This window comes from Olea europaea, unplaced genomic scaffold, assembly GCF_002742605.1.
Source record: "Olea europaea var. sylvestris unplaced genomic scaffold, O_europaea_v1 scaffold138, whole genome shotgun sequence".
In the NCBI taxonomy this organism is placed as follows: domain Eukaryota; kingdom Viridiplantae; phylum Streptophyta; class Magnoliopsida; order Lamiales; family Oleaceae; genus Olea; species Olea europaea.
In genome coordinates this window covers 309,347-322,830 of record NW_019231313.1, presented here as the reverse complement: position 1 = coordinate 322,830, position 13,484 = coordinate 309,347, and the positions used below count along the sequence as shown (strand labels likewise).

Genomic DNA, 13,484 nt, shown 5'->3' with positions numbered 1-13,484 from the left:
AGGATTTCCGAAAGCTACAATAAAATGGGACAAATTCTGATTATAAAAGCTTCCCTATTAAATAGGGAAAAAATTAAATGAAAGTTAAAAAAGTCACCCAACAAAACAACTAGCCACATCCTCAGAAGTGGATTATAAAACTATTCCCTTGGCGATTTGAGAAGACCCATGTTTATATATCACCTCACCGGATGACGAGTTAACCACTTTCTATCGGATCGGCCGTCCAATGAAGTGTAATCCCAGCCAATTGAAATGGCCTAAGGCATCCCATGATCATCCAAACCTCCAGATGAACAAGATCAAAAACCATGAGAACTCTTGTATTCTGTATTACAACAAGGGCACCACTGTATACGTACATAATGACTTCAGAAGGATAGCATATCGAATCAATGCTCAACGACGCTTGTACAAACAAGGTTTCAGCTCAGGCCACTCTATTTGCTTTCTAGAATCCAGTTTCTCCTACAAGAGAAAGAATCGAGAACCGAAAGTTACTTATTTCGACCATTTGGTTCCAAATATGGGTGGATAAGTTACTTCTTACAAACAAGTAAAAGAAGTAAACTATTTTCGAGTAGAAGTTATTTATTTTAACATTTTGATTCCAAATACGATTGGATTAGTTACTTTTCTTCTCGCAAACAACTAAAAGAAGTAAACCATTTTGCAAGTAACAGTTACTTTCAAAATCATCAACTTTATTCCAATTTTAACGCAAAGAAAATAATTTTAAATCTTTAATATTTACCTGTAACTTACTTAGCCCTTGTTATTAAAAAGTAGGGAAAAGTTATATGAAAAATTGATTTTCCTGCGTTGGGGGGGTGGGGAATGCGTGGTCCATGGACTTAGAAAGAGGGAGAGCAGTAATTATATTTATATCCATAAATGAGAAACAAAAATATAATAAATATTGCTAAACCAAACATTTTAAAGGTATCGAACCTTTTTCTTGTAGTAAAACAGTAGAAACATCTTGTTTGAGAAGTCCTGCGTGCAATAAATACCTCTACTTTTAGCAAGTCAATTGAAAGGAAGAGATCTGAAGAAGGGTCATGTCCATAAAACAGATCTAATGGTTCCAGTATAGTTTTCTGGAGTTTCGTGCCATAAATAAACTCAAACAGGCAATAAAATTTTCTATTCATGATCAATCCATATTTTATGATCGAAAATGAATAAGCATTCAAAACAAGTACATCTTCTAGCATCATTAACCAACTCCTCATCAATCTCAATTAAAGCAACATGAAGAATTTTAACTTCGACCGACAACTGAATCCTAGCTCACATATTGCTTTCACAAACTTGTTCGGGTCCACTCCTACGGTACTGGGGTCAAACCGGCTTTTCACTTCTGCTATTAAAAGCCCCCACTGCATAGAACCATAATCGATTAAGATCACGAATTGGCAAGCAAATACCATATTTTGATACTTGGAAACAAATAATATGACATTCATACTGAGATTTAAGTACTCTATGGGCTTCCTTAAGGAAATGGGGAAAGTTAATTCCCATCAATGAGAGACAAAAGACAGCCATCTATAGACGAAGTCTCGAGGGGTGTCTGCAAAAGAGTGGAAATATTTAGACAAAAGTCAAATTAACACAATACCCCAAGGAAAAGTCAGGTTAAAGTGAGATATTACCCTATTCGAAAGATTATTTTAGCACTATAATTAATTTAATGACAAACAAGTACCTTTCCAATTTGAAGATAAAACTTAACTTTTGCATTTAAACTTTAAGCACATACATTGGACATATCACAAGCAATGACTGAAGGATCGTTTGGGACAAGATCAATGGAGAAGACTTTATTCTTCACGCTTCTAGCAAGCCGTGCATCCCCTGGAATAAATGGGTTGAAATTCAGTGATGTTCAAAAAGAATGTGGAAAACAAATTAGGTTGTATGGAATGATATTATATTTGTATATCTGGAGTTGTCAAGGCAATAATTCATAATTGTTACCACAACCAAAATCAGCTACAATTAAAGAAGGGGTGTGGTCCTTCATCCATTTTATTATTATATCATTTAGCTGTTCAGGCCAATGTGACATTTGCTCCTGATACCCTGTATGATACTGGTAAGTCAAAGTTAAATTACAACATAATACCAAAAATTGTTGCGGAAGCTCTCTCAAAAGGATCTTCAAACGGTGGTTTTCCAGGCTCAGTCGAACGTACCTTTCTCTACCAACAACCAATCCAAACGGCTCCAAACCACAACCAATTAATTCACCTTGGTTGCTATTCAAACTTACCCACGTAGGACAAGAAAGGATGATAATTTATCGCCACAAAGGCTAAGAGAAGACACTACAAAGGTATACTATGAAAGAACCACCAATTGCACACGTTATACAAGCGTTCTGGACACCTTTTTCTCACACAAAAGGGGGGCAGCCGGGATTCACTAGTTTCTTCTCTCAAAATCACACAATCACCATATCAAAGAGGCTAGAGTTATATTCATATATATACTCTAGGGTTAGGCTTTAAGTTGGGCCATTAAAGAGGTAAACGGGCGAAGATTCAAGCCATCTATAAGGAATACAATTGGGCCGGGTGTAGCTCATGGACTTGGTTGTTGGACTTATTTCATTTATCGACCTATGCCTATGAAATAATATTAACCTACGTTAACATCATAGCCGGGGATTTATTGGGTATCAAAAACCCAACAAATCTCCACCTTGATGCCCAATAAATCTGCAAGCAATCAAAACACACAGTTAACACTTGCATAATCAAGGTAGCCAATAAAATTGGATCACAGACCTTACGTCGTGTTTCCAACTTGAAACACATACCATACATGCTCCATGCACTCACTGGGGCTAAGGTAAAAAAACACCCAAGTAGAAGCAAATATTTAACAGTAAACAATCAAGAGCAAATACACATGCGATGACGATATACTATAGGATAACACACATAGATCTTTTCAAAAACATGTTCACATAGAACCATAGATTAACACCAAGTCAATCAAATCACGGTCAACCACATATGCAACACATGCATAAATGACCCTAAGAAAAGATCTCACCACACTTATCCTATCCCATTCCGTGTTGCTCACACCTCGAGAACACATATCTCCTCTCATCGTCCACCACGCTCACTAGACAGATCACTCAACTCATGTCTAACTGGTGAGTCACAATAGATCCTAAGTCCATGGGATAATCCTCTATCTCCACATCACTTCTCCCAACTTACGTGGATAATGGGTCTCCACCTAACAGAAGTGATAAAAGTGTCTTTCTCACACTCCACCTGATCAGGGTCTCTTTCCAGATAAAGGATCCTAGACATTTGATCACATCTCCACTCGTGATCCAAATGTTACACTCTACATCCCTCGGTACAAACCACCATGTACCCTTAGGCATCTATACTCACCTCACCAAAAGACACACAACACACTACTAATGCATCCTAACCCACTATGCATGCAAGCAATTACACCAAGTAATCCTAATGTCTCAAATTCATGCAAATGCACATATCAAACACATTGAAATGTAGCAGATAATCATGCAACAAAATTTAGACAATCACACACATGCAGAAAGGATCACACACAGATGCATATGCAGTGACTAGGTTTACACTCAATAAACCTCAGTGGGGTCATAACTCGACCCCTCAACCAAATTCGTCTCACCTCTCATCTTTCCCTTCAGCTTATCTTTCTTTTTGGGACAGTCCCTAATAAAGTGTCCAGACTTACCACAACTGTAACACCTTTTACCACTAGACTTGTCTCGTCCCTTGCCCTTCTTCTTATTACCTTCATCACTCGAGTCACTACTCGAATCACTACCGTCTTGAGTTCTACCCAAATTCATTTGCTTAAACTTCATCCTCCTTCTCATCATATGTAACTCGCCACTCCTCTTATCCTCTTTTTCAGCCTTACTCTCCATCTCCTTACTCCTAAGTGAGTCTATGACAATCTCGGGTGTTAAGGTATCCCTACCATACTTAATTGCATTCTTAACTTCCCTATATGAATCAGGCATGGAATTAAGCAAGATAATAGCCTTATACGTTTCAGATACCTCTTCATCACAGTTAACGATGTCTTGAACTAATTTGTTAAAGACATTCAGATTATCATCAAGATCCTTTGAAGGATCCATTTTAAAGCTGAAAAATCGTTCAAACAAGTACAATTTATTAGGAGTTGACTTAAGCAAATATAAGTCCTCCAACTTTTCCCAAAATTGTTTTGTAGAATCCAGTTTTCCTACTTTACTCAAAACAATATCAGATAGGTGTAAAATAATTGAAGTGTATGCAAGTTCATCATACTCTTCTTTTTGTATTTCTGTTAAATTTGTAGGAAATTTGTCATCTATGACCTTTGAAACTTTTTGTTGGACCAAAATACCCTTCATCTTTTGTTACCAAATTGAAAAATCCCCTTTCCCATTAAAAATTCCAATTTCAAAGCGTGAAGACATTTTTAAAAAATTAGAACAACCAAAAGCACAGATAGGTCACACAAAGTTATCCTACGGCCGCAATATACACCGTTCTAGATTCCCAGGGTTTCGTAAGATTCACGACCTTAGATCAAGGGAATGTTCGAACGGGTCAAGTCCAGGTGTTCTAACAGGAAAATCATTGCAACACGAAGGTATGTAAACAAAAGTTCAAATTTCCACGCAACAAGCCTCACACAGTGACTATATGACAGATAAAGCACAAAATCAACTACCAACTTGCAATCAAAACTCAACACTTCAAAAACAGAGCAAATAATTCCTAAATTTTCTAGCACAAGCAATGGTTGCCAAGCAATGACAACTCCCAATCCTAACGATCACCCCACACGATTATCTGCTAATGCTGAAATTTAAAACTAAGTTAAGCCAATATACCAGAGCGGACTATCTGAGTCCGTAAATTATGAGAGTTGCGAATTTATCACTTTAGGACCACCACTATTCGTTCTAAAGTCTCTGAAAACTGTAGCAACCAAAAAAATCACGATCGAGTCTCGAACGCTCGAAGAACAACGCTGTCCAGATTCTTCTGCGTACCCTGAAACAGAAAACTTTCAATACGAAAAATGTCAAAAATAATATAAGGAACAAACTGCCTGAAGAGACCGTCGCCAAAAAACGTTTCACGTGCCCGCACGCGCCGTATCTTCCCTCTGCGCGTGGTCCTCACGCGCTACCACACGCGTCGCCTTCGTCCAACACGCGTCGGCCTGCAGGGTTTCCTCCTCCTGCACGTCACGTCAGTGGTCTCCATTTCCCCAAACTCCTTCTGGATTGATCAGAAAACGTGAAAAATGGAGACTGGTTTAAACAGTTTTTGGACAGCTTCTTCGATCTGATTTCTGCTGCGTTTCTGCCTATTTTCTGGACGATTTCTGGTAGATTTCACGAGCCAAAACCTTCACCTTGAAGCTCTGATACCAATTGTTGCGGAAGCTCTCTCAAAAGGATCTTCAAACGGTGGTTTTCCTGGCTCAGTCCAATTTACTTTTCTCTACCAACAACCAATCCAAACGGCTCCAAACCACAACCAATTAATTCACCTTGGTTGCTATTCAATCTTACCCACGTAGGACAAGAAAGGATGATGATTTATCGCCACAAAGGCTAAGAGAAGACACCACAAATGTATACTATGAAAGAACCACCAATTGCACACGTTATACAAGCGTTCTGGACACCTTTTTCTCACACAAAAGGGGGGCAGCCGGGATTCACTAGTTTCTTCTCTCAAAATCACACAATCATCATATCAAAGAGGCTAGGGTTATATTCATATATATACTCTAGGGTTAGACTTTAAGTTGGACCATTAAAGGGGTAAACGGGCCAAGATTCAAGCCATCCATAAGGAATATAATTGGGCAGGGTGTAGCTCATGGACTTGGTTGTTGGACTTATTTCATTTATCGGCTTATGCCTATGAAATAATATTAACCCACGTTAACATCATAGCTCGGGATTTATTGGGTATCAAAAACCCAACAATACCAAAATGCAAAATAGTTTTATATATCTAAATGTAAAAGCTACCAAATTCTGAATTCAGGCCATTCTGCAGAAATTCATAGTCACAGACAGAGCAAAGAGATGAACTAAGAAATGATACAAAAATAGCAAAACAAAAGATAACAACCAAAATTATGAATACGAGCAGTTCCTTTATAATGCTTTTGACATATCAGGCCCCAAATATTTTATCTTTCCTTCCAATAGAATGGACAAACATGTCCAATTTTTCTATAAACCATTTTATCAAAGAATTGTGACAAACTCTAGTAATTATATTACCAATATGACGGGAAATTATATTTTGTTGCAATAGGAATTCATTTAATCGTTTAGATTATGACTTTACTTATTCTATTAAAATTTAGTCATTCATCTTTCTTAAGCTACTAGGATCAAGAGATTATTTTGCCTATATTACTATTATTATAAAGACTTTGTAATAATCATATTATTCTCTAATGTTTTCAAGTTTTTCAATTTTTTTCTTATTGAAAGAATTTCAATTTCCCTTCGGCAATGGACTGTCGAAAGCAATAAAAAGTCAAAAACTAGTTTTAAGATGAAGAATTTATTTATTTTTTGTTTGAGTAATTTTTGAAAGTTGTTGTCCGATTCGAAAAGCATTTAGAGGTTTTTCTACGAAAATCATAAGCAAAACGCCTGTCAAACACTCTTTTTTTATTACCAGTAGCAAACATGTGCATTGCACGTCCTATGTACAGAACGAATGATATGAGTAATATTTGTAAATTAATGTAATTGATAATGTTAAAGATTAGAGAATGTGTGTGTGTGTGTGAATAAAAGTTTTATGAAATTACGTACATAATGTGAAAATGTTGAATAAACTGAAATGTGATATTTTGTTTATGCTAGACATTGATTGGGCCCTATTTCAACCATTACATCCACATCGATCAACTTTGTGATATAGACGGACACGAAGAATAATCGAATTAAGAGATATATATTTGACTAAGTTTAAAATATTTACTTATAAGTAAACTAAATGTATATAAATAATTTTCAAAATAAAAAATTTATTCATTTTATCTGTAACATAAACTTTTTTACCTTAAAAAGTAAAAACGAAAAAAGTATGTTATCTAGATACATTTAGAAAAAAAAATTACATACTAATCATGCTCGTCATATTAATCGGTAGTATTTGTTTAAATTAAAAACCAAACTTACATTCAAAATGGATATAAAAGTGAAAAAAAAAATCGTTTTCTTTTGAATGGGATTAATAAAAATGGAGGAATAAAAATTCTCCTTCTAAATGTATTGAGATGAAAATCTTTTTTTCTTCATATATTTATATTTAGTAAGTAACTGGATTATTATCAATTTTTATGTTTTATACAAAAATGATCACACAATAACAATAAAATACCCAATACTATATTAATTATTTTTTAGAACACGTAATATTAATTTTCATTAATACTTAAAAAATTTGGTTTTAGTGAAAAATGTATAATTGAGATCCGAAACTTGTGTTTAGTGAGGTGGATACAAATATGGGAAGGGTAAGTAACTTCTAAATGTTTGGAGTAATTAGAATGGTTTCTAAGATTGATAGATAATTTTTTCCATCTTCAACACGTTCCCTCCTAATTGTTGATCACATTTAAGCAAAAAAAATTTCTTTTCAATTTATTGTCCTTTGTATTTAAATAGTTATATTATCTATTATATTAATGAAACGTGCATTTTATAATCTTTTGAATGAAAATGTTGACAATTTTATGTAAGGACAAATTGATAGATTAAGGGTTTGTTTGAACCACATTATAGGGAAAAAGTGCATTATTGATGTCAAATCAATGAAAAATGTGTGGTTAAAAATAAAGAAAAGTTTTAGATTTGTGTGTAATATTATTTTATTGAAGAATGTGTGGTTGAAATGATATCAAATCACTGTTGAAGATTGTATTTTTTTAAAAATAATGTGGCTCAAACAGGAGCTAAATGTTTCTCATCTATCTCCATGTTTTTATTTTATCTATATTGTAATTATAATATAATTATATAAGTAAATAAATGTTGATTTCAAGTGAAGCTCACCTATATAAATAATAAATAATATAATATAATATATATGTATGTACATATGAAATAACATAATATATTAAAGGTGGTATTAATGATTGATGAATTACAATTTAACTTTATGTTGTCCCCTTTTAAGTATAGAGTTCATTTTTAATATTGGAGTACTCATAATTTTATATTAATTAAAATAAGTTTAACCACTTAAAATCGAATCTCGTCTACATATAATTATATTAAAACTATAATAAATATTTATTTATATTGTAATTAATATACCATCATATTAATGCAACATTTAATATATTATGTTATATAATTATAATTAAACTACATCTATATGTGTGAGCTTCAATTTTAAGTAGTAAACTTAATCTAAATAATGTAATTTAATTAATTAAACTAAATTTGATTAATGTAAAATCCTACGTACTCCAATATAAAACAATAAGAATTACATTTAAATGAATTTTAAATGAAGTTAAATTATATGAAATGGTACTATATAAAATATAAGGATAGAATTGACATATAACTAAATATATAAAAGTAAAGTTGGTATTCAAAAATTTCTCCTCAATTCATATTTTTAATCTATTGTAGATGTAGATTATGCATATATTTCATGAATGATGACTTAAATTTTAATTCATTAACTTTCCAATCCTACTCATAATATGTATTCATATATCTTTTTCAAAAAACAAAATTGATATAGAAAAGGTCTAAGCAACTTTTGACAGTAAAAACATGTTTTGAAATTGTTTTAATAAGTTTAAATTTCAAATAAATAAAAATGATTGATAAATAAGTTATTAACAGTTGTTCATTCGACAAAATGTGTGAAAAAAGGAAAAGAAGTAAACCCAATCAGATATGTTTAAAACTCAAACAAGTACTTAAGACGGGTTTTAACTTGCAAGATGAGTCTTTCTTTTACTTGATTAAAAAAAAAACCGAGCTTAGCCAAACATTCCCAATCACTTTTGAACTTCACATATACATTGAATCCGAATATAGATTGTGATATTAGATAGCATCAATAATTATCCATGATGGCCACTGGGTAGGGACTAATCAATAGACACTCTACATAGAGCATCCCATGCTAGGCCGTTTACCAATACGAGGTTGTTTACCACCATTTGTTCTTCTACGTTCATACTAGGTCATCTATCATTACGAGGTTGTCAAACACTATGAGGCCCTCTATGTTCATACAAAACCATCTACCATTATAAGGTCGTATACCACCATGAGGCCTTTTACGTTCATACGAAGTCATATACCATTATGAGACCCTATATCACTACGAGGCCAAATTTTCTAAATCACTTACTAATTCTCACGGACAGAGGTACAATGGAGAAGAAAGACTCAACCTCATTTCATAGGTAACATTTGTTAGTAGAAACAAGTTGTGTTGCCAGGAGAGCACTAAGGTTTGTTTCATAACTATTTCATTCGCGTCGTCTGTGGGAACCATTGAACATATAAGTGATGTCAAGAAGATGAATTAGGAGTGATACACGCTTGGTCGGGAACACGACGGAGATGGAGTCGGAGTCCGTCGCAAGACGTCATGATCTGTCACCGCTGCAGTATGTGATGTAGGGCCAATTCACTATTCTGGAGACACTTGGCAACCAAGATGACCATCTTGCAAAGTCAAACCCAAAGAGCCGTAGTCCCACCATAGAACTTGCTAGAGATTATACGTGAGCAACCACCTCAAGTGGTACAAGCGGTTGTCCCACCTATTTTTCAGCCAGCGGTAGGAAACTTGGGCCTCTTGAGGTCACAATTTCGTACGTTCTACGTCCCATGGTAGACTTGAAATAAAGGATGGAGAAAATAACAGCCCAGAAGATAGATGATGCATTCTCTTAAAGGAAAGATGGACGCATGCAAATGGTTTTGGAAAAAAACCCTTTTGCAACTGAGATCGTGACAGTCCCTTTACCGAAAGGATTCAAACAACTTATGATAGAGGCATATGATGGAGTCACGAATCCGCTTGATCACCTGTGAACATTCGTTGATCTGATGAGATTATATGCAGCCTCGGATGCAATGATATGCTAGACTTTTCCCCCGACACTAAGGAGAGAGGCCAACGACTAGGTAGCAACTTTGGCACCCAAATCTATCAAAACATCTGATGACCCCTGTTCACGAAATTATTTGTTTCGATTCAAAACTCGCCGCAAGTGTACGGTTTGTTAACAAATAGTAAAATGGACTATGAGTCCAAGTATCGATCCCATAAGTATTGAATTAATTCAAATCAACCTATTATGACCTTAACCGAAACACGAAAGTAAAATTGATGTGTTGCGATTTAGCTAAAGAAGATGTAAACTATGATGCGATTATGAATGAAAGAAATATATTAAACGCAAATGACTTGGACACAATCTACTAGAATTTTATGGAATTAATGAATGTACTAACGCACTATGATCACGAATCCCCAAGTAATACCCGTTCAATTTTCAATAGTGCAGATTTGACACACAATTCCACAAAAGATGAATCAATATTCCTATTTTAATTTAGCAATCTCTCTCGAGCAATGTCAAATCTATCCCAATATGTGATTCGACTATATCTCTATGACGAATACTAACATACCGAAATGCATTATAAATTCATGAATATCCAATAATTCACACAAGGTATAGAGGTATATTTATATTCCCTATCGGACCCTATGATGATTTATACTATGTCGAACCTATTTTTCTCCTTTCGAATGCATAAAAAAGGCCACCACAATCATATAATTACGTGCACAATAATCATATGGAAATAAAAATGTAATAAATCATTCAATTCCGGAACATGCGTTTAAATATGTCAAAAATCCAAATAAAAAATCAAACATAGTATTATAAGGTTCATCGATCTCCTAGCAATGAAAAATCTAGCCTAACGTGCTAAAAAGAAGAAAATATAAAAATAGTTGAAGAAACGTCATCACCCGAATCAATCTTCAATCGAATCTTCACTTGGCGCGATGTTGTCTCTTGTTCTCTCTTCGTTTCTTCTTCAAAATCTCTCAAAAACTTGTAAAAACGGCGTCCCCTTCGTTTTGATTGAGTTTTTGTTTATATAGGACCCTAAAAGTATTGTTTCCATAAGAGTTTCAGCGGAAAAAGGAAATTGCGTTTTTGCCCTAGAATTGTTCTATACAACCGCATAGAGTAAAAATTGTGGCAATTTACTTTCGGTTTGCCTCTATGAGACCGCATAGAGGGGTCGCATAGTGCTACCAACTATGAAAGATGTTCATTTTGGTCCTTCTACTTTAATCATTCACTTCTTGGCATCTTTTCTTCATTCTTTCCATTCCATCATCCTAAGATATCATTAATTGGCATTTGGCTTAATCAATTTCTCGATCTGTTCATCGGGTCAACTTTTGGATAATTGTTCCTTGGTCCCCAAATTTTTACTTTGCATCATTTTAGTCCTTTTTCGCATCTTTTTTTTTATGAATTTCACCATGTTCATCGTTGTTCCCTAAAATTCACAAATGTAATGAGATTAAGTCACAATTCAATCATTTTGCTCGTTATTCAGTCATGTTTGTGACCTAAATAAGTGTGCAAAAACACATTTATCAAACCCCCAAACTTGAACTATTGTTTGTCATCAAACAAGATAGTGACTTAATTCTGAACAAACATGACTTAATACCCTGTTGTGGCTCAGGATTGGACTAAGTATTTGACTTTATGAAAATTTATCAGTGCAAACATGACATCAACCTTTACCTATTAAATGCAAATTGACGTGTGTTTGTGAATTCATGCCAACATATCAGGTTCATGATGAATTTGAGTCCCGACCCCAAGTGGTCAAATGTATCCTTACTCGCTCGAGAGATACACAACCCCCCAAACTTATTCTTTTCACTCACTTATCCTGGGGTTGTGTTTTAAGATTAGGAATTTATATAGCTGTAGTCCTCACCCTCTCGTAGTTTGGATTAGTCTTACTATCACAAGTTTACATATCAACAAGTGAAGGCTCTCCTAAGTTTGATTGCTTTGACACTCAAGATTAAACTAGGTTACTTGCCTCGCCTCAGAGGTATAGTCTCTTCAACCATATGTCCAAGGGCTTTTCGTCACGTTTTTGTCTTTCTTTTGTTTTTCTCACCTTTCTCTAATTTCTGATTGATTACCATCTTCTCACTTACTTTCTATATAACCCATGTAACGAGCTTTAGGTCGGTGATTTCCAAACCAGTTGGCTTTAGGGCACCAAGTTTTAAACCCTTGCAGGTTTATTCACTCGAGTTATAAAGGCTCGATCAGATGACTTTTTATTAACCTCTTTCCCTTTCGCTTTTTATATGACCCATGTATCGAGCGTTGGGTTGGTGATTCCCATGCCAGTTGGCTTTAGAGTACCAGATTTTGAGATATTCTTACAGGCTTACTTGTTCGAGTCATAAAGGCATGAAAATGTTATCAAGCCCACACAAGCATGCATGAAGAGAATTAAAACAAACTAAATAAAATGCAATTTTCTTTGACACTCATCATGCGTACTTATGCAGTAATGGAAAACAGTGAAAAATAGATAAAGATGAACACATATAGAGATTTAAAATTATGTCACCCTCCCCCAACTTAGTTAATACATTGTTCTCAATATAAGATTAACAAAAGATTAAGACATAATTTTAAGGACAAAATGAAGAAGAAAAATCAAAATGGGGTAAACAGTACTCCTCTGATCAAAATGGTGGCTGCGATGGAAGGCTGGGTCCGGCATCATCATCTCCAGGAGGGGGAGGAAGGCGGGATAATATCTCTTTCAATGTGGCAGACTGCTGGGTCTGCTCCACTTGCATGGCCTGAACCCTTGTCTCCAAACTCCCTAAACGGTCCCAAGTCTCGTTTACTCGCCACCGTACATGCCCAATCACCTGTCAAAGGTACTCATCCGTCTTCGTGCCGCAAGGGACTCACTGCTGACAGTGGAAACAAAGTTTCATGTGGTTGCCATATCGATCTGCACCTGCTGGATGGTGGTACTCAGTGCTCCACATGAGTGCTGAAGATGCTGCATGTCTCAGCTGTGTCCAGTCATAGTGGCAAACATCTGCCTCAATAACTGGATATCCATGTCAGCCAGTGGTGGCGGAGCTTGTGGCATTTCCAAGTCCTCAGTCACTTGCCCTTCTTCAGCCAGTTGCTGTCGGAGGCGCTCGTTTTCCAACTTTTGTTCATGTTTAATTCTGGCCCGATTCTAGGCCTCGAGTATGAAACGCTTGATATATGGACTTGGTTTCTCCAGTGCCTCCCCAGGCTGAACTTGTATGCCTGTAGCTCTACAAACCCCTCTTATCAAGCTTGGAAAAATCAAT

General features: G+C 35.2%; 1 pseudogene; it reads right to left on the bottom strand.

Moving 5' to 3' along the window:
- Positions 1-366: 366 nt before the first annotated feature.
- On the bottom strand, positions 367-12,296 carry LOC111375501 (annotated as a pseudogene).
- Between the last annotated feature and the right edge of the window lie 1,188 nt (positions 12,297-13,484).